This window comes from Protomyctophum bolini, assembly GCF_963924005.1.
Source record: "Protomyctophum bolini genome assembly, chromosome: 16".
Classification (NCBI taxonomy): Eukaryota; Metazoa; Chordata; class Actinopteri; order Myctophiformes; family Myctophidae; genus Protomyctophum; species Protomyctophum bolini.
Window position 1 is genome coordinate 11683608 of NC_137877.1, and position 23245 is coordinate 11706852.

Sequence of the window (23245 nt, forward strand, 5' to 3'; positions counted from 1 at the left end):
ACAGCCGTAGAGGAGGACGGACTCCACGGTAGCAGAGAAGAAACTGATCTTGGTCATCTTAGTCATCCTGGACTACATGTTGTCACAGTAAAACAGCCCTCCCCCTATCCACAAGGAGGAGCAGTGCACCAAAGCATTATGGGAATTCTAGTTCAGGAAGGAAGTGAGCCCAGTGTCCAGGACATCATGGGCTGCGTCCGAATTGCTAGGGTTGTTCCCTACTCCCTATCCCCCATACGGGGATCCAGACTCTAGTGGACTCTATAGTGATGATTTCGGACAATACTCCCTGTATGGGGAGCACCGACTCTGACGTCAATATCGATAGAGGGCGCTGTAGTTCCGCGGGTTCATGTACTTTTTATTTGCATGAAATCCCCCATTAGGTTTTTTCAGATCGCCTCATAAAGAACTGTTTGAAAAATAAACAAATCATCCCGGCCGTTTCACTCATTTGGATATGAAGAATCAACTGACTACAAGAAACCAATCAAAACGCTGCTGCTGAATTTCTGCTAGGAACAGACTGTATCAAATAAGTGACTGCAGGCTGTCACCTCCCTGCAAGGACAGTTTGTAAAGTTATTTTTAAATTCATGAATGAATAAAGAAAAAATAGGTTAATGAAAATATGTTTGCAGGCATTTAGGCCTATATATCTATGATAAAAAGGTTATTTTAAACAACATAACCATAACAATGGGCCTATGATTATTATCAATAAATTAATATTAGGCTATATCCATTATCCAGCAATATGAAAACAGTGCACAACCTTGACAATATATGAAAATATCAGCAGCATGATTGATTTGATTAACCACATGAACCCCCGCTAATCCTGGGGCGGGGGGGATAGGCCTACCAAAAATAGCCGATCTATAAGCAACGCGCGACGTCCATGTTGTGAGCTTGTATACTTTTACTTGGGTACTTTTGGTAAAGAATTACCAAAAGTAGCCGATCTACAAGCTCTGCTCACAATACGGACGTTTGGTGTTAACAGAAACAGCAGTCCAATAAATGACTGCCTACACAATGAAGTTTTAATGCATTTATCATTTGTGATAAAGAATCTCACAAATATATTCTACAGCAAGCAACTGATTCCTCTCCTAACGTCATGCGCTGGGCCTGGGTGATACAATGAATCAGATTAGTAATACTATTGCAAATGAGTAGATTTATTATAAATAAAATAAAACAATTTCAAATAAATGCACAGATCATTTGTCTCGAGATCTGTAGCTTCGAGATCCGCCAGGGAAGAAAAGAGGGGAAAACGAAAGTTTAAAAAGTACATTTGTGTTGATTTCTTTCGCTGGTTCAACTTCTGCCTCTTCTGAGTTGGAGCGCAATGAGCGCATGCATGCAGAAGCAGCGCACGTGCGCAAACGCGTGCATGTGCGCTCAAGAGCGAGCTTGCACAATGCATTATGGGGCAGATTTGCTTCGCTGTGTTTTTGTAGTGACCATCGGATGCTCCCTACAATTCCCGGTGCATTATGGGATACTTCAGTCCACTACGTTAGGGTGCAAAAATGCTCACTACATATTCGGACACTATAACAAAATGGCGGAACCTCAAAGTAGTGCACTATATGGGGCATAGGGAATGATTTCGGACGCAGCCATGGAGTTCATGGACACTTTGAAATACTAAAATATCTAAAAACACGTATTACCCACATAAAAAACCCCAGGAAAGTGTTTCTTGTCTCCCAAACATAATTTAAATAAGATCTGGTTGCAAAAGAGTTGAAGTTTCCCTTTAATAAAGGTTTGTGTTATCTGTCGTAAAATCGAGGTGTAGATTGACCTAAAGCAAAAACCACTATAAACTGCATATTATAAAGCATATGAAGTTTTTCCTCTTGTCCTAAACGGCACTTATGTGTCACGGTATGAGACAGGTGTTGGACCGAAGTGCAGAACCACACAGGAAGGCAGGCAGATGAAGTTAAATGAAGATTTATTTACGAACACAGGACATACATGGGCTGGGCACACCATAACATAAAGTAGACACAGGGATAACAATATACAGGTGAACAGAACTAACAATCAACACTGGGATAGGCTGGGACATGACATATATCGTGACATTATGCATATAAAATCTGGATGCTCTTTAATGATTTTGGGGCTATTAAATAATATGCAGTCATTTTAGAGAGGACATTTTGAGCTCTCTCAAAGCTAGCAAGCACAAACCACTCTCTGATCTAACAGCCATAAACGAAACAGACACAATATAGCAGTCTCTGGCTGGGACTGGAGAAGGCTTTGATTCATATATTGAATGCATCAAGTTCACTGGCATTTCCATGTTCTAGATACTTTATACTAGGTAAACATTGTACTTTTTACCCCACTTCAATTCAAATAAGTGGGTAGAGAAGTGAAGTGAATGCATGGTTGCTTGCTGTTGCTATTATCTTCCATGTGGTCACTGAGAGTGGACAAAATGAGTCAATCGTGGTGAAGATGGTAAAGCGTGAAGCAATTAGCTTGGATAGCATCTGTCTTCAAGCAATTATTCTGAATTTTCATAGCTCTAACTTTGCTATTGTTCATATTTATTTGCAGCCATCTTGCACTACCCAATCTGTCCGTAGTCTAATTTGTTATGATTGTAACTATTCACCTTATTTTAAGATGACATAATGTACATGTTGTTCACACTGACTGTGTGTATTGCGTGGGTGGTGCTACGTAGGCCTACTTATGGTGTGCAACTGTGCATACTGTATGTTGCTGGAAGGTGATATGCATATTTAGGCTGTGTGTACTGTATTTGTAGGTATGTACATTCTTACACAAATCGATGAAACGTTTCACCAGCTGCAAGCAATATAACGACACTAATTTGTAAAAAATAAATAAAAATAAAATAAGGAATAAATGGTAATAAAGTGGAAATAGCTTTGAATGTGCACTGTACTGCACATGAAGAATATAGAGGAAGGCCTGACAGGAAGTGAAACAATGTGTTGTGGTACAGTGTACCACAACACAAAGATAAACCGTCAGTCAGGCATGGTTTCCAGGGGTCAAACTGCGTCAAAGGAACCAGTTGCAACACACAGTACAGCTCATGCAAGTACTGTAGATGCATGCAAATGTCATATGCGATCGACAGGTTTCAGACCTTTTGATTGCAATCCAGGTTGTACTCGTATGTTTCCACTCACCATTACCACCTCAGTGGCACATTTCTATTATCTATCATCTGCCACCCTGCCCACCCAACACATAATTTGGCTACTTGCCCAGAAGAACAGCCAGTGTAACTGAATGTATTTGGTGCTTAGCGGAAGCAAACTCCCAAGTTGGTGTTGCTAGTGGTGCTGATAATATACCCTGACACTGTCTGATAAATCCATCCTGGAATCCCTGTCTCATTAGTCCACTTGAACTGTCAGCTTAAACCCTGTACTTCATTGACCAAAGCCCACCAGAGGTCTGTACTTGGCCTCCTCCTTTTCCCCCTCTATACCAAATATCTTCGCCAAAAATAACCTGCAAGCTCAGTCACAACGCTTGTAGAACTGCTATTTTCAACTAATGTTCGCCCCATAGGGACGCTAGGGTTCATGTGGAAAAAGTTCTAAACCTAAAAGATTCTGAAGATGTACTCTTTTGTCTCATCTGGATTCTACTGAAGCTAATTAGATTATGGGTTATTTTCCGACAAACAGGTTAGTGTCTGACTAAGCAATGGGGTGAGGAATTTCATCCTCACCCCATTGCTTAGTCAAACACTAACCTGTTTCTATTATTGTGAAGTAAAAGAAATATACCTAAAATACAGATTTTCGCATCAAAGACAAACTACAGTTAGCCAACGCCTTCAAATGTTCTGGCAGGGTAGATATAATTTCCTTAAATAACAGAAAGCAGTGAAATAATTCCAGTGAAACTAAGTCAGACAAAAAACAGTCTGCTTTTGATGGAGGAGGGGCGGAGCACGTACAGTACTATTTTTATCCCTTTGGTCTGCTTCTCAAATTAAGCAATGGGCTGTTTATTGTTGCAGCGGCAGTTAAAGCTGCCACTTCTATCAATGTAGGTATGAGTACGTTTCAGGGTTTAATTAGTGGAATGTGACTTTATGGCCACAATCGGAACTTAGCTTTAATCAAATTGACCCGGTGTCCCTATTTTGGTTAGGGTCTGCATTTAATATTTTACCGTTGGCTATTCAGAAATAGCAGATATAAGCTCACAGTGTGTCACTTCGTGCTGCGCTGCAAGCTTGTACATCTGCTATTTGTGAGGGTAAAATAAAATCAGAAAAACTTGGTTTAGAAGGCATTCGTAGAATCGGCCTCAGTTCTTAAATATTGGTTGTGGTTACAGTGGTTGAGAGTTACACTATTGCCTGTGATGTTGAGCAGCAACTCCCACGGTGGCGCACTCTCAATTCCCCTAAAGACTTGAAAGTTATCGGTGAATGTCAGACATTCTTTGGGAAGTGGTAGAGAAACTTGGATTGCATGCTCTTTTTCTCTTCCAACACTATCGCATTCCTCTGGGCTGCCAGTGCCGAAGAGAACCAAGGCAGTAGATTGAGTAGAATAACCAATTTCCCTTTTTGGCTATTATTTATGGTTATCCTTCTTTAGTAGTATCCATAGTATTCAAAACTCAAAAGTCCCTACCCCTACTATTTTGCTTGAACGTCATCATTTCACTCCACATCAGATATAATAATATGGACATTAATATGACAGACATACAATAAAATTAATGAGATAAGTTTTGTTTCTTGGTAGGTTAAAAACTGGGGGGGAAATGGAAATATGAGAGAGAGTAGGCCTACACATGCAGAGAGAAGGAAAAAAACCCTTCTCTTGTTTCACTGGGAATCTATCATATTGTTTTAGCTCCCATTTACAGTAGCAGGAAGCAATGCTGGATTCTGTGAAATCAGAGAGCACCTCGTGTGTGTGTGTGTGTGTGTGTGTGTGTGTGTGTGTGCACGCACAGCATGCTCGTGTGTGTCTACATAATGTGCTAGATTGATTGTTATGAAGAGGAGAGATGTTTTCTTTTCCATCAATAACTTCTGTAGAGGACAAGCCAGAGCACAGCACATATGCAGCAGCCCTTCACATACTGTAGAAGTGACATCTTTATGCGTGTTTGAGCAGCGGAGGCTGCGGAAAGAGCGGTGTCAATGAAGGGGCGACAGTGTGAGAGAAGAGTGAAAATCACACCTGTCTGAACTGAGCGGTGCAACTATACATTTATTGTTATAGTTACCTACTATGTACTCTGTACTAGTGTATTGTGCTGATCTGTACTGTATGTTACTTTGAATATTTTTGGAAAAATCTTCGAGAAATGACAGTTACCGTGTGGGGGTCCCCAGAACATCCAGACCCCTAGCTCTGGTTCATAGCCTTCTACGGTTCTGCCCTGCAGTACAGAAGCAGTAGAAGGCTATGGACCAGAGCAGAACGTGCCCAGGCCAGTTCCGGCAAGCCTTCCCGCATCGGAAATGGTCGAGAAATGACAGTTACCGTGTTGCAACTTGCATCTTTCCATGCTCGGACACAGAGACAGACATGTCTAGTGTCCGAGCATGGAAAGCTGCAACACAATAAAAAAAATGCTGTTATTTAGTTTTATATTAAAGTTACAATTAACCCACGACTTTCACAGACCTTGCTAGGCAACCCAGCCTTTTCTAGTAGGCTACCAAATTAACAATGTTACAAAGTTCACACGTTATTTTGTTTTTTCTTCTTCTAGTAGGCATATATATATCATTTCATAATAAACAGTGCGTATTTTGGATTGTTTTTTATCACAGTTGCTTTCGCCTCGGATACCACAGGACTAGACAGGCGTTTTGTTTCAAACAGTTGCTTTGACAATGGTAAAACTAAAAGTATGTTTACAGGATGAGAGAGAGTGAGTGAGAGAGCGAGAGAGAGAGAGAGCGAGCGGCAGAGCGCGTGAGTGTGCGACTGCGTTCTAATCAAAGAGAGCAACAGCAGGCTGCAGGAGGATTCAAGGCAGAAAGAGCGAACGAAAGAACGAAAGTGAGAAAAGACGAAGAGGGAGGGTGACAGCGCGGGAGGCGGCTTAATTAATTCAGGCAGGCTGGATCATGGGAGGGATGGGATGTTGTTGCCGTCCTTCGCCGTGCTGCATGTAGCCGCGTGTTTGGACCAGGGTTTGGACACACACGGCTGCTGACTGACTGACGCTCGGCTCAGCTCAGACAACACAGCAGCCCATGCAGCTATCCATATCCATGCTGTCCCCGATGCCCGCGCACAGAGAGCGGACTGAGGGTTCCAACAGGAGGAATATTACTTGGAAGGGGGAGAGGTAGGGATTCGGAATGACGTGCCGTTGATTATATGCATCACTGTTTTTTCCTCCTTTTGCGTCTCTCTCTCTCTCTCTCTCTCTCTCTCTCTCAGTATCTCTCTCTCTCTCTCCCTCGCCCCATGCTGCTGTTGATCGAGGTTCAGTGGTTCACTGCCTTTCTTTCCTATCTCTGCCTCTCTGTTTTCATGTTCTGTGCATTTTAAATTCCATCTAATTAATGTAACTGTATTTGTCATTGCTGGAGTTTCCTCTCGCCAAACACGTTTGTTAATTTGATAGGCTATGCCGAAATTGCCCAATGCTCATACAGAACACAACATGCGCAGCCGTCAATTTCAACTGTCCACACGTGTGTGTGTGTGTGTGTGTGTGTGTGTGTGTGTGCAACTAACGCATTGGGGGCTTTTTAGTTAGGCAATATAAAAAAACTCTTTTTTTTATGTAGTTGAGGATATAATTAAGTAGCCTACACTGCACATGAGAGTGAGGGATAAAAACACAGGGATAAAAACACCATTTTAAGTTTTAACCGCAATAATAAACTATAGGTGCACTCATGCACTGCACATCACAGACATAATGTATGTTAATGTTTTCTGTCAGATATCAAGTCGGGCAGGACCGAATGCACCCTTCCAAAACAAAACGGCAACAATGCAACAACTCCTTGTTACGCCTTATCTGCATGCTTACATTACATACCTGACTTGATATAGCCTACTGTAGAGCATGGTAATGTACTGTATGTTACACTCTCACACACACACACACACACACACACACACGTTTTTGCGCACCCTAGGGAGCACCAAAACAATCACACGCGCACACACACGTTTTTCAGCACCCTAGGGAGCACCAAGGTGCATGACTGTAGAATCCCATGAATCTGAATCTGCCAGTTTCTAATATTTGCCATCTTCACCTGAAGTAAACACAAGGGTGTGATAATCATGGTGTTACTCTACTGCGTATTGATATAGCCCTGTGACTGTGTGTTTTTGTGTTCACATTTTATAATCTTTTTTTCTGCTTTCCTGAGGGGGGTGAGGGGTAGAGAAAGATGGTCATGCCTCGAATTTCAACTGTTTTACATAGCTTTTTGCTTTATTCAGATATGATATATGGGAGACAGGATACTGTGGATAGAGAGGGATTTTGTGACAATGTAGTGGATGTGCTATCTGGTATGTATCGGCATTATGGCCTTTAAACAGGATTTTATGTTGGAGTGCAACATGCACAACTCTGACAAACCCTGACAAAGATTCTGGTGTGCGAGACAGCCGGCATCTCCTGATTAATGTCGAATTGGCATGCTTAATTACATCTCATCAGGCAATCACCAAATGCAATGGTTATTTACTTGTAGATAAAAACCAACTTGATTCATAGACCCACGGCTAAATGTTTAGGGATAATTGTCCAAACCAAAGAAGAGAACTGGACTGAGATAGTTAGGGAATGATATATATATCTACATTTTTCGACCACGGTCGAGATCATGGATTTCATAATGCCACGCCAGACTTTCCGGTCCTTCATTGCCATCCCCAGTTCCTGCTTACATCAGGGAACGACAGTTTTCTACCTCTGGTCTGCTTTGAGGCAGGACTCCAGAGAATAAGGGAAGATAAACCTCATTGTCAGCTCTGTAGCATTGGCCGTCAAATTGTGTTCTTCTGGATCGGACTAGTGAAGAAACACGGGGAAGGTTGCCGTATATTAGATTAGTCGATGGGTGGCTCTTCCAAGACAGATTTTGCACTCTCATTAGAAGGCGGATGTAAGTCCCATCCAACCGTTTCTCTAGTTTCTTTGAAAGTCTCCATGTCTCGGAGCCATAGAGTAGAATCGGCTCAACGCCGGTCGTCCTAAATATTTTGACTTTTATCTTACTAAGCTGGGATGACCAGATCTTATGTATGTCATTGCAGGCTGACCAGGCCATACCCTTCCTAGTTTGAAAGTCCTTTTGGAAAGAAGATATATATGAACTTAAATACTTGTAGTCATCAACCTGTTTCAGAGGAGTGTTTTTATAATGTGGTTATTGTTGGATTTGCATATATCAGGGGTGTAACGCTACATTTGAACAGCGATATGATACGTAACACGATACGATACGATACATGGACGATATTGGTTAATTCTGGCGATACGATTCAATGATTTAAAATCGGCGGGCAAACACCGTCTTTTAAAGTGAACGTGTATGCTGGCACTGGGAACTGGGGTTTATACTAGCGATATATATATATTTATATACATACATACATACATACATACATTACCATTGGGTTTTAGAGTATGGTTTCGGACCATGGTTTAGGTATGCGGTCTAGTCTAACTTGGACTCGGGGGTGGACGCCTCTGCCTTGCATAGTCCCCAGTGAATAAGCAGGTTGCCCTTCACTGGTAACCCTATTTTGTAATTATTTTTAAATATATGAAGGTATTGTGGGCTGGGATTTTTACAAAAAAGCCCCCCTTTTAAATACATACACACATACATACATACCTACATACATACATCTCAGAAGTTGAAGCCGTTTTTAAGGACCCACTTTTAGGCCAGTGCAACAGAGCATGCTTTTGCCTTTTTTTTAAACCCTACCCATTTTAACCACATACATACATACATACATACATACATACATAGTGAGTGAGTGTGTGTGAGAGTAGAATAATGGGTAGTAGATGAAAGGCAGGAGAAGGAGGAAGATGGTGTGAGAGAGAGAGAGAGAGAGACTTAGGACTTAGAAGAGCTTCATTCAGGGCCACTTGGATATGCTGCTCACGTTCTGAGACCTGAGAGACCACTAGTAAGATTTAGGGCTCCATTTTCGTCACCGCTATAAACCCCTTATCCCTAAACTTCTTTGCCTTTTTTACTATTTTGAAAAACATTTTTGAATAGTTCAACTAGCCAATCTACATTGACACGTTGTGAGCTTGTAGACTGGCCATTTTAACTATTCAAAAATGTTTAGCAAAATAGCAAAAAAGGCAAAGACGTTTAGGGATAAGGGGTTTAGCGGTGACGAAAATGGAGCCCATGGTGTGTGTGTGTGTGTGGAGATTAGATAACTAGTCTTTGTGTGTTGTGTGCACAAGCCTGTCATAATGTACAGTACAGTACACATTTTGTACCAGTAAGCAGCAGCTCCACTTGACATTTTGCTGCTAACATGCCCAGTAAATGCCCAGGGTGGTGGTGTTGGGGGATGGAGATACCAAGAAGCAGTGAAGAATAAAGTTTGTGTCAAAAACATCCTGACGATGATGATGCTGACGAAGCTGCTGTTAATCTCTAGCGGTGGCAGACAGCTATCAGACAGCCATCCATCACATGGATTAAAGGTGTAGGCAATTGCCTGTCCGTTCAGGGATCTTTATGATTATGGGGAGTGCACACACAGAACAGCTCTGAACTCATTCCTTTTCATTAGTTTAGACGTTGAGAGATGGGCCGACAGACCTAGAGGCATGCAACCGATAACATGTACCCACAACACATCAGTACACAATACAGTCTATACACACAAACAGACACTCCGTCCTACCCATTTTGTCCAAACCTTACTCGAATTGATACAACACCTTTTTAATCTCTGTTGTCATGTGATCAATATATCTGTCAGATGTTTCAGAGCACCACTGGATCGATCGGCGGGAAACCTTGCGCACACACACACACACACACACACCCAGTACGCCTAAATACGGCCTAAATATAGCGCCACCATTAGGCACATTTCTTCTTACTACTACTACTAGATTATGTCCAAAGTACCTCATGCAAATTGGGTACACATTATCTCTGTTATCAATGTAATGTAATGTATCAAAAAGTCATGTAATCAAGACCTATTTGTCATTTCTCATATTAGTGGCCACAAATCATGAACGCAGCGCCCAATTGCAGTGAAACTTTGCACGCTCACACACACAGTAGAACCACAATTTTTTCAATTTTCCTCATGGTGGCCCTATAGTCCCTTAAGAACTTTTAGACCAATCTTCCAGCTCCAGGCCACGCAGATATGATAGATATCTCGCACATGAAGAATCCACAGGCTGGTAAGGATGGGTGACTATGACCTTTTGGGCAAAATCTGATTTAGCAAAAATGTTTTTTTCATTATATGACCTACTGTTATATAATATATTTAGTGTAGAAGGTTAGTATAGACCAGGGGGTTTCAACTGATTTTGACCCTGGGACTACCATTCTCAAAGAAAGATATATATATATAAGCATTGAAGCAATGAGGTTTTGTAAAAAAAACTGTGTTTATGATAGTTGTTTTCCTTCTGGTCCCAGTCAGAGATCATCAAACAAAGACTATAGTCACACTCAGAGGTGTGAAAGACATCTATGATGAAAGCAAAGGAAATGCAACCCCTGCATAGGTGTCTGTACTCTATAGTACTCTCTCGGAATGAGAGAGATACTCTTTAAGAGTTTTAACTTGACTTCTGTTCTACAAGATGTAGAACTGTATTCACTCTAATTAACCAATACAACATTATTGTCTCCATCAGGCCGAAGGCATGGGGAGAGAGTATGTTTGTCTCCATCAGGCTGAAGGCATGGGGAGAGAGTATGTTTGTCTCCACCAGGCCGAAGGCATGGGGAGAGAGTATGTTTGTCTCCATCAGGCTGAAGGCATGGGGAGAGAGTATGTTTGTCTCCACCAGGCCGAAGGCATGGGGAGAGAGTATGTTTGTCTCCACCAGGCCGAAGGCATGGGGAGAGAGTATGTTTGTCTCCATCAGGCCGAAGGCATGGGGGGAGAGTATGTTTGTCTCCATCAGGCTGAAGGCATGGGGAGAGAGTATGTTTGTCTCCATCAGGCCGAAGGCATGGGGAGAGAGTATGTTTGTCTCCATCAGGCTGAAGGCATGGGGAGAGAGTATGTTTGTCTCCACCAGGCCGAAGGCATGGGGAGAGAGTATGTTTGTCTCCATCAGGCTGAAGGCATGGGGAGAGAGTATGTTTCTCCACCAGGCCGAAGGCATGGGGAGAGAGTATGTTTGTCTCCATCAGGCTGAAGGCATGGGGAGAGAGTATGTTTGTCTCCACCAGGCCGAAGGCATGGGGAGAGAGTATGTTTGTCTCCACCAGGCCGAAGGCATGGGGAGAGAGTATGTTTTGCACTCCGTCCGTGTGTGTGTGTGTGTGTGTGTGTCCTTCCTTCCGTCCGTCCGTTATCAGCTAATCTCCGGCACCGTTGGCCCGATCCATACCAAACTTTGCACACACACTCCCTGGATGTTCCCTGGAACAACGAACCTCTGCCCCAAATATTCCTCAGCGGCCTGTTATAGCGCCACCATGAGGCCGATTTAGGCAAAACACATTTCTGTAGATAACTCGTACACATTTTATTCATACATCACACAATTCGGTATACACTATCTCCATAGTCATGTGATCAACACAGATCTGCACAATTTCCCATCTTCCATCCTGATTGGACGACATGCCACTATTTTTCCCCCAAATCAGCCTCACGGTGGCGCTATAACAGGCCAATTCCTGTTTTTACCTATAACTGCATCGACAACTTATGTATGCGCACTCCCTAGAGGCCATGGAAAAACATTTTCCCTGCATCCCTCCACATCTGCCGGTTATAGTGCCACCATGAGGCCGATTTCTGCAAAACACATTGTTTATGTTAGTCGCACAGATTTCATCCAAATCTCACGCAAATCGGTACACATGATCTCTGTAGTCATGTGATCAAGACGAGCCTGTTGGATTTCTCAGATTCTACACTAATTAGCTAAGATTGCCTAATGAATATTCACTAATAAACCTGAGGAAATTATTTAATCCATGGCAACTCAATTGAGAACAGAAAATCTATATAGAATATGACTTTGAGATCACTCAAGGGCATTTTAGGACAATATAGATACATTGTTCATATTGGTCATCTATTAGACGATGCTGTTTTGGTGTAAAACCCCAAACAGTCATTTTTTTATGTTGCCAAAGAAGCAGTATCAGCTCTTAGTGAGTAAGAAGAAAAGCTTGTTTCAGTTGTTTGTGAATGAGTGGCTCATGGTCACAAGCATAAGGTAGCTCACGAAAAGTCCTAAATTGGGTGGTATTTCCCTTTATGTACAGTGCAATCAAGTACCGTGTATAGCTTGGCCTTTCCGTTTGCCTCTGAGTTTTAAACCCAATCCCCTAGTTGCCATGACAGCCGGGCCCTGCATAAATACTCCTGGTATTTGTGATTCTGCATCCCCAGGAGGGTAGAGAACAGAGAGTGAGGGCCCTCTCTGACCACTAGCCTCCAGCAGAACAGAGCTGAGGACAGTTCAACCCAAAATGCTTTATTGTCTCCTAGAATGCAACACCATAGGCCAGGGGTCTATTCAGTTCGAATACAATGCTTGCCCCAAAACAGGCTCAGCCGGGTCAAATCCAGCAACCTTGGAGTGCTATACTTTGCTATACTTTTATTATTTTAATGTTGTTTATTTATGTTTTTGCTCTGTAAACCATTCATGTCGTGTGTGTGTGTGTGTGTGTGTGTGTGTGTGTGTGCTGTTGTGAATTAGTGTTGCTGGATAAGCTGCAGACACAGTATACTCACGTTGAGCCTGACATGTTTTACCCTTCTGTACCTTTTAGCCAAAATCGGCCTTGGGTTTAATTACCCTTTAATGGCCACTAGTGACTCAGATTTCACTAAATCAGTGAAATCCGTTCCATTAATGGAATGGAAGGACTTTATTTTTCGGTACGGTTTGAGGAGGGTATGAGTGTCCCAGACTATTAAAAAGTGACTAAATGAGCTGTTGCATGTGCTAATTGGTCTGAACAGAGTAGAGTGACCATGCCATAGAGTTCAAGCCATTGAACCCACCGCAGTTTTAAAGCCCTGCCTTATTATTTCTAGCATGCACGCCACTTTATTGGCACGGGACGCAGCAGCGGCAGCCACTCACTCTCAGCTGCACTATCTCGTGCTCTGATAATCCCACATTAAGAACAAGAAGTCAAGAACACACACATCATACTAAAAAGTACTTAATTATAGTTTTATAACGGCTGCTTGTAGAGCCGTTGATGAGCTTGTAGATCGGCTATCACGGACTCACGCTGTATGATAGAAAACAAACCCACAATAATGATAAGTCAAGAACACTTACATTTTCTGCATTCTGCACTGTACAAAACCGACTTTGTTTAGTGTGGTAATTCTCCTGCAGTATTTAAATTGTTTTTGTTGCAAAGCTCCTCTGAGCCAGTTCTGTCAGAGCCTAGAACGGCACTCGGTGTGTGTGTGTGTGTGTGTGTGTGTGTGTGTGTGTGTGTGTGTGTGTGTGTGTGTGTGTGACGTGTGTGTGTGTGTGCGCGTGTGTACACAGCTGCGCTACATAATAGAGAGAGAGAGAGGACGAGAGTATGGTGCGGTTGCATGGAGAGACAGAGATATAGAATGTAAAACACATTGTTTCTTAAAAGTATTTAGTCTTTTTTACCAGATTTTAGTGTGCTTGTGTGGGGGGGGGGGGGGGGGGGGGGGGGGGTTGTTTTCACGTCACTCGTCAGCATGCTGCCACGCTGCCAAAGCAAGTCCAGTCTGGGTGAAATTCACAAATTATTATAACGGCGCGTGAGCCAGGCCCTCGGTCTGTTGGTCTGGGACAGAACACGGCCCGGCCCGCCAATTGCAGGACTCTAGTGTGTGTGTGTGTGTGTGTGTGTGTGTTTCCAGCTGGTGCTCGTTGACACTCATTAATGTCAAGGCCATTATGTTTATGCACTGTCAAATAGATCTACACCTATTTTAAGGTACCATATACTTGTATATATATCACCCTGTGCTCATACCGTGCACAAATGTATTGCATAAATCGTTGCGTTTGAACACAAAATGCATTTTGAGAACCCACACATTTTCAGCCCCCCTGCACACAATCTTTCTACAGTTGTGGCCCCCGGCCTAATCTAATTGAATACCCCTGCTATAATGACAAACATTGTAAGGAGGTTTTATTGGTTCTCAAACCTTTTCATGCTAAGGACCTCCAAATTAATACGTATTTGGCCACAGATCCCCATCTGTACAGGTTTGGGATTTTTCTTTCTTTTGAAAAGAATACGTAAATTTTCAATAGCCAATGTATATGCTTTTAAAGTGGCTACACTGATTTGATGCGAACACATTTAGCTCAAAGGCCCCTGTAGGGTATTAGGTAAATACTGGTATGGAATATGATTCCTACTGGAGCTACCCAAGCCATACAAAAAAGACACATTCCGTGTGTACCCTTCTACTGTAGTAGTGTGAATTCATGAGTGTGAGTGTACAAAATAAATGTAACCAAATGGGTCTGTTTTGTTACATTTGTACACTCTTGCTGTGAGTTACAAATTAATCAATTAACACTGAGGATTAGTTGATTGATTGATTGATTGTTCACTCGATCAATCTGAGGGAAATTCAGTTGTCATAGCAGAACTACAGGTTTACAGTGTAGAATTTGTATTTGACCCCTGCCTTAACACACTTAACACTTAACCTTAATAGTTAATATACATACTTAGTTGACTGGGGTCCTCCAGGGATCTCTTCTTGGTTCCCCTTTTTCTTCCCTTTTTTCCGCTGAATGTTCGCCTATTATGCCCAGAATACAGCCATGTGGCTATATAGGGTTCATGTGGTTGAACTGGACTGGTGAACTTTCACCTCTCGCTTGTTGTCATTGTCTCCTGGGGCTGACCTTGTTGCTGACCCTTTGTCACTTGTGTGCACAATATTTGTTTGCTAAGGCAGCACTTTCTCTCATGAGTTTGAAATAGTGTATTTTTGAGGGGCGCTATATAGCTATAGAGATTTTTGTCCAAACGCAAACATGAAATGCCATTGACAATGAATGGATAATTTACGTCATATGTGTCTGAGCATATATGACGTCCTGTGGTCTGTGGATAACAGGATGTTGGTCCGCACTCAGCCCTCGTCTTCCGGTGGCCAGTGGTGGGGCTTCTGTGTTTTCATTCCCACTGACAACAATGTATACACATTCTGAATGCCCCTGCCGATAGATTCAGTAGCACAGTTCTTGAGACATTATATTGGGATCAATCAGGCTAAACAATTAACCAGGGTCTTAATCAAAGAAAGGCACATGCACACCGGTAAAGCGCACAGTGCACACGCGTGCCCAAACACATAGACACATGGCCTAGCACTTGGGAAGCGGACACAACAAGGAAATATTTGAACAGTGAAAGACATCACTACTCACTGTTGTTCACAGCAGGCCAGGTATCTCAGGATATAGATAATTTGAAACAATGTCTTGGAATAACGTTTTCTTTCTTTCATTTGTGTGCCGCTGAACTCACTCACATTGCTGTATGTCAGCTATATACATGGATATACTTATACTCCACTTGTCTGACTACTATTTATTTTACTTACAGCACAGAATACATTATGTATGTGGAGTGATGTAGGTATTCAAAGTAATGGGTCCTACTCCTGGGACAAAGTGGTGGTCTTTTAGATGGGTCATATTTTGTCATTTATTTTACAAATTGCAGCATTCAACTCCCATTTCATCTTATATGGTTATAATATGGTTATATTCATGTAGAAAATGTATCTGAAATAAATAAACACAATTCCAAATCTGACAAGTATTATGTAAACAACAGTGCGAAGTATATGCAAAGTGCTAACAGAACAGTAAAGTAAATTAAATAGCACCAAAATAAATAAAGTAAAATAAAAAGTAAATGAAATACTTTGTGTTGCACTCAGTGAACTACGGTAAATAAAGTGTATCGTGCATTTATGCACAGCTCAATTAAAGTCTCTCACAATTTGACTGTTAGTGAACTGCATGCTGTTTCATAGCTGTTATCATTGCCTCCACACACTTCCTGAAGAGAGGTCCAAAGCGCGATAAATGCGACCAAACTTTTCTTCAGAAAGGGAGGGATATAACTACATATTGACGTCATTCCGAGCTTGCATCCTGCCTCAATATATGACGTTGGTTATAAAAAACACAAATTCCTTTTAAACAAGGACTCTGTATCTGTCCTCCCTCAGATCAAACCTCTGATAGTTCTTTCTTGTGCTGTTTTTGTCTACCTACTTTCATTCACCCCTTCTTTTCTGTCTCTGTCTGTCTGTCTGTCTGTCTGTCTGTCTGTCTGTCTGTCTGTCTGTCTGTCTGTCTGTCTGTCTGTCTGTCTGTCTGTCTGTCTGTCTGTCTGTCTGTCTGTCTCACTCACTCACTCTCGGAGCATCTCTTGGAACATCTTCATAAGAGTGCTCTTCTTCACTCCTCTCCAGGTTTATGGTGATCACCAGTGTCCTAATTTGGCAGCGCTACTTTCTTTAAAGCAAAAAGCCTGCTCAACATGCTGGGTCCAGGTTATGCAAAGTCCAGACAGAGCTGAGCATGCTCTGTCAGTAGTTTCAGATAGACAGGTGCAGACTCTAAGTGAACAGTCATGGGATGGGTATACGTCATGGGGTGCAAGAAATGGTTTTATTTATATATGTAAAAAAACATCCCTGTCTGAGGTTTTTCTATTTTGTATTTTGCTCACATTCATCATATACTATTGACCACATGATGGAAGCAAGTGAAGGCTAAACCCAGTTCATCCTTTTTACAGATTGAGATAGCAGTGATGCAGTGATGCAGTGATGCAGTGATGCAGTGATGCAGTGGCATCGGAGGGGTTCTTCACCACATGAACCCTATTCTGGGCATGTCGTAATAGGCGCACATTATGTAAAAAATAGGCGAACATTTGCCGAAAATAGGCGAACATTCAGCTAAACTATAGACAATGTATAAGCTTGTAGATCTGTGATTTTCAGCTAAGAAGACATTTACATTTGTAGTGTATAGAGGTAAAAAGGAGTGGGTCTGTAGACCCCTGGGGAATATGATATGAGTAGTAGTTAAGAGTCTCAGTCTTGTGATATATTTGGCCATGCCCCTGATCTCTTACTGCTTGTTCATTTATTATTTTATTTATCTTAAATTGCTTTTAAAAAATCTAAAAATGTCCTTCCCCAGATATTCAGCAGAGTGAAAAAAAAAATGAAAAAAAATAGAAAGACTGTAATGCTCATGCAGGGATTATGGGTGATGTCTGAAGACAGCTCATCTGGTTTTGCCCTGGTTTGCTCCCAAAGTGTACTTTATATGGTCATAGTTTGACAGGAATAGGGTGAGATCTGAGAGCATCATTTACAGTACTCAAGACAGCTGCCTCCATTATTGTCAGTTGTACCTACCCCACACCGGCAGCGTTATCTTTACAAGAAATGTCGTGCTCATGTCTATAGAGAAGAACGCCACACGTCTATGTGGCAATGCGGTCTGAATGACACACACACACACACACACACACACACACGAAGGCAGACAGACAGCGATTTATCTTTGGCCACTGACCGTGTTTTTGGCCAGGTTGTGTGCACGCTCTGTAATCGGTCCATCGCCTCACGGAAAGGGAAACTGCAAAAGCTAGGTTGACACGGGGTATTGGGTTATTATGGATCTCACCACAGTTATAGGAAAGCCCAGCTGTGATTGGCCAGTAGCCGCAGACACCCACAAAGCTGAGTTGAAAACGGTACAGTCAGTGACGTATCGCGGCCACTAAGCACAGGCGTAAAAGGCACTTCCACATACTCTGCATACGCCGCGGTCTATGACTTGGCCAACTTACTGTACCCGCGCACAAAGCTGTGCGCACAACTGTTTAATATAACCAGTTAGACGCCTTGAGGGCGAGAACACATCCGCCTAGCGCTGGCACTTTGGCATGGGGGGGTCAGATCAACATATGGAATGAATTCTGTACATATAGCGTGTCTTTGATGAGTTAAGGGTTTGATGAGGTCAGATCAGATCAACAAGAGTTGCAGGCCGGCACCATATATGCAGATCTAGGTGATGATCCAGTCTTCTCCATGTATGGTTATCCAGGGTTAGATGAGGTCAGTGTCGTGATCATCATATAATGGAGATTGCCATATATGGTGGCGTGATGTGTCATGAGGCGTGACCATATATGGAGCCGTCTCCATTATGTCACGAGGTCAGATCCATATATGGGTCTCCATGAAGTCATCTGATGTCACAAGGCTTGGATGGATTGGCAACCATATATGGTGGTGTGAGTGACGGACACGAGACGCAGGATTTCATAGTAAATTCGACCTTCCGTTGCAACATTGTGTATATGTAGATGAGAGAGGTGTGTGTGTGTGTGTGTGTGTGTGTGTGTGCACACTTCGGAGAATCCATGAAAGACGCAAGTTGATCAGGACTCTTTTTTTTTGGTTGAATTCAAATGCTTCTGACTGAAATAACTTGTTGGGCGTTCTGCAGGAAGAGTGCATTCAGAAGGACATACAGTATCACATTCTACATCTGTTAATAGTACCCAACATCATCCACCTCTCTCTCTCTCTCTGTCTTATGGTCTTCTGATGCCTGTCTCTGCTACGCACTCCAGTGACGTCACCGTTGCCAGGCGACCTTGTTAGCAAAACAGAATCCCTCACTGCACGGAGGGGAGGCCCCATATACTGCTGATTGGCACGGGCCTTTCTCTCTCTCTCTCTTCTCTCTTTCTTCTCTGTTTTTGCGACTGTAGGTCGCAGATTACTATGAAAACCTGCAAAACATGTCCGTCAGTCGTGTCACGCCTCCATAAATGGTTATCAGTCCATCACGCCTCGTGACATCACGTATCACATATATGGCCTTCTCCATATATGAAGTTGAAGATCACAACACTGACCTCATCAAAGCCTGGATAGCCATACACGGAGAAGACTGGATCATCACCTAGATCTATACGGAGCCGGCCAGCAACTCTACATCTGACCTCACATCTCAAACTCTTAGATCTCTATATATAGAGCTGACCTGTTCTGACATTCCATATGTTGATCCTCCCCACCCGTCCTTCCTCTTCGATGTCTCCCTTTTGACTGATACCTGTCCATTCAACAGGCCTGAAAATGGAGGGCCGACTCTACCTGGGCCCTCATCAAACCCTGTACACTCAAGACACTGTCCCCGCTGCCACCCTTAGATCTCCATATATGGAGCTGACCTGTTATGACATTCCATAATGTTGTTCTGACCTCATTAAACACTGTGCCATAGCAATAGCCCAGCAGTCTGCAGCCCGTCACCCAGGCGGATGCTTGCACGCGACCCCGCTTCTCACCCTCAGGGCGTCTTACTGGTTCTTCTCTCTCTCTATCTCTCTCTCTCTCTCTATCTCTATCTCTTTCTCTCTCTCTGTCGCTCTCCTTCTCTTTCTCTTTTAGTTTTAAATGTGTTTGTGGGATGTGCTGTGTGTGCGTGCATGTGCGTGTGTGTGTGTGTGCACGTGTATGTGTACATAATATATTATGTCGATGTCCGGTGGAAACCGCCTTTACATCTCTGTGGGTATTGAACTTCACGTTTAAAAGCTTTTTGACAGCGTCAAAGGAGAATGTACGACGCCGGGAAGTGTCTCGTGCACGTGTGTTTTGTTATTTTTTTGCTGTGTAAACGGTGTGTTTGATTTAGTGACTCCATGAACCCATGCAGTTGCTTCCTGGCTGCGTGTGTTTGCCTGATTCAAGCAGCCTAACCCCTGATGTACAGTATGCAAACTGTCTCAAAAGCTGACCACAATCAAATGAAGTCAATGTGTTCTCACAACACTGATAGATACACTGAGAAGAGCTAGGGCAGGGATGTCAAACTCAAATACACAGTGGGCCAAAATAAAGAAATTGGTACAAGTCAAGGGCCGGACTGTGTTTCAACACACGGTCACCGCGGTCATGAGGACGTCCCAGACAAACTCACCAAGCACTGCTTTCATAGTAAATGAAATGAGAACGTAAATCAAATCAGTTGCATTCATTTCTTATCATAGTCTTCTTAAGTAATATTCTTTCATTACAGCCACACTGTCTCCACACAGAAGAGACACAGAGGTTTGCCCTCTGCCTACCACCTGACTTGAAACCCCTGTCTTCAGAGTCCACCTTTCATTTAGCCATTTTTGGGGAGAGAGGTAGCTGAAAGTTGACCACAAGCGATATACTTTCACTGCTGATCAATAGTGAAGAGTTTGTGCTTGCTCGATATGTGCCAATGCACTCGCAGTGCATTGTGGGACTTGTAGTATTATAGTGGTCTGTACAATATACCAGAGGGCCAGTTCTAATACTAATTAAATAGCATCCCACGGGCCAAAGATAATTCATTCACGGCCCTGATTTGGCCCCCGGGCCTTGAGTTTGACATATATGAGCTAGGGTTAACCTTTTAAACAGCAGTAGGCTATGGCTCCTGTAGGCTACTGCTGCTGTGAGGTGTTCCGCACACAAGAAGAATGCCTGCTCCTCGTCCTCGTCCTCCATCAAAGAACAGATTAATTCGTCCAAATCAAACTTTTTAGCTTCGCTAGTGTGCAGTAAAGATGTTTGTCCGACTATTTTAAGTCTACTTTTGTGTTTAGTTTGTGTGTCTAAAACTCTCATATACTGTTTAACAATGGGCTTAGGCTATGCAGCTGTTCTGTGTGCGTCATGCCGTGATGCGAGGCGCGCGTGCACGTGACGTTCCGTGGTACCACCATGACACCACTGATTCTGGTGTAACTGTATATTGTTTAACTGGGTCCGGACTGGAGTGACAGACGTAAACACAGCATCATGTAGTAACTAGTTAACTAGTACCTAACCTACCTAGTACTAGTAACTAGTAACTTCTCGGACTCGGAGCGTCAGACCCCAATGCTGCTGCTTGGGCAGGAGCATACCATGACAAGGGGAGGAGGGGTTTCTATCTACCGGCGGCTGCTGGCCCAAATTGATTAGCATTTTTCTCACTTGTACGGGCTACATTTGAAGAGTTGGATTTTCGATAAGATTTAGTATTATTTCGAAAAAAATAAAAGCACCCTGATAAATCGCCTAATAAATATATTCGGCGTTAGACTCATCCAAATCATGATTGCATGCCGATATATTTGTATCGTCACCCAACCCTAGTGTGTGTGCATAGTTTCGCTGCCATCAAGCGGTGCCGGAGATTAGCTGTTCACAGACGGACACACACACACACACACACACACACACACGAACGAGGGGACGGACACTGAACACGGTGCAAAACGTAGTCTCTTCGATGCCTTCGGCTTAGCAAAGACAATCAATAGATAAATAAATAACATTAGCCAAAGAGCTTTAGTATCTGGTTCAGAACCTTGACTTACTGTAAATACACACACGCACGCACACACTCAGCACTTCCACTCTTCTACTCCCACTTTTCCAAGAATTAGATTCGTCATGAGAAGAAGACAAGTGGCACTCTATGAGATGAGACCATCTGTTAAATGGTGGAAAGTGGTACCCAGAAATAGAGTGCCTCTGACTGCAGACAAACTGCTCTTTGTGTGTGTGTGTGTGTGTGTGTGTGTGACTGTGTGTGACTGTGTGCGTGACTGCGTGCGTGCGGGACTGCTGGCGTGTGTGTTGTGTGTGACAACACCACCCAGGAGCCCAATCTACACCTCCAGCAACGGGCCAGCCTCCTCTCCACACTAACACTCCCCTCCTTAATTTTCTCACTTTGAGGATCAGTATTTGGAAACATCACTGAAGATACGCCCCAGGTGCATCCATGCGATGTACTTTTATTTATAGTTATTCTATTTATAGTGACTCATAGACTATGTGACAACCAGGTATAGTCTGGTGACCACCGGAGAGACGGGTGACAGCCGGGAATGTAGACGGCACCCGGGTGAGCAGTATGGGCTAGCGCCCCAGCCTGTGTCCTCCGTGAGGAGGAAGCCCAACAAACCTTGGTGAGGCCTTTAGGAGGGCCATTATAGTCCCCACTTTGCAGTGCCTGGTACTGGGAGTCTGGTGCAACGCACAGGTCCTGGGCCTGGTGAGAGCAGGAGTGGAACTGGTGAGACGTAGGAGGCGCCCGGTCAGGAGTCAACCCACAGAGCTAGTCCTTCCACGCGCCAGATTTTGGTTCTCCCTGTACCGGCAGAATAGTTCCGGAGCAACAGATTGTGTAGCCTTGCTCATTCCCTGATGGATTGATCAAGGGTAGCTACTGGGACGTAAGTCGGGATTTGATCAACCCCGGCTGGGTGGCCTGAGTGAGGTGTATGATGTTGGGAGACCCGAAACCCTGTTGACCTCAGGAAACATCACTGAAGATACGTCCCAGGTGCATCCATGCGATGTATTTTTATTTATAGCTTGTCAGAATGAAGGTGAACTGTCTCACTTCTGGCACACTTTGCTAGATACTGTATCTATGCCATCTAGGTCAGTTGTATGAGTTTCAACACATTAACTTAACATTCAATTAAAGACATAAGTCAGTGCAACACTTTTTTTCTCAGATGTTGGATCGGCCTTCATCCTCTTCTGCCATAGATTCTTCTCTGCCTCGATACATTTTCATGTACCTCATATTACTCTCCTGCCTGCCTCCCTCGTTTGTAGACAGGCTTGGTTAACTGATTTTGGGTTTAAGCTTGGCTGCCATCCCAGCCTCCCCTTCATTCCTCATCCCTCTTTCCTTTCGTTCTAATCATCTCGGCTCCGTCTCATTCTTCGGAAGGATCTAGAGGTGATATTGATCCACTTGTCTCGTGAAGATCGACTTCATAAATACTGTACGTGAATATATTTCCAGGACACAGATATCACTCACCAGTGAACGTATAGGCTAATTCTTTCTAGTGCTCTTTTCCCCCCCACCAGTACATTAATTCTGTCTCATGTCTTACTCCCCCCCTCTTTCTGTTTCACTTTCTCCCCCCCCCCCCTCTCTATCTCTC

The 23245-nt window shown here is 43.2% G+C and overlaps 1 protein-coding gene across 1 annotated transcript in view; it reads left to right on the plus strand.

Annotated features, from left to right (window-relative positions):
• The first annotated feature begins 6063 nt into the window (after positions 1 to 6063).
• Positions 6064 to 23245, plus strand: part of dgkg (diacylglycerol kinase, gamma) — a 112538-nt gene continuing 95356 nt past the window's right edge. The window contains exon 1 of the mRNA XM_080785040.1: positions 6064 to 6345. The gene's annotated coding sequence lies outside the window, so the exon portion shown is untranslated. The remainder of the gene's footprint in view (positions 6346 to 23245) is intronic.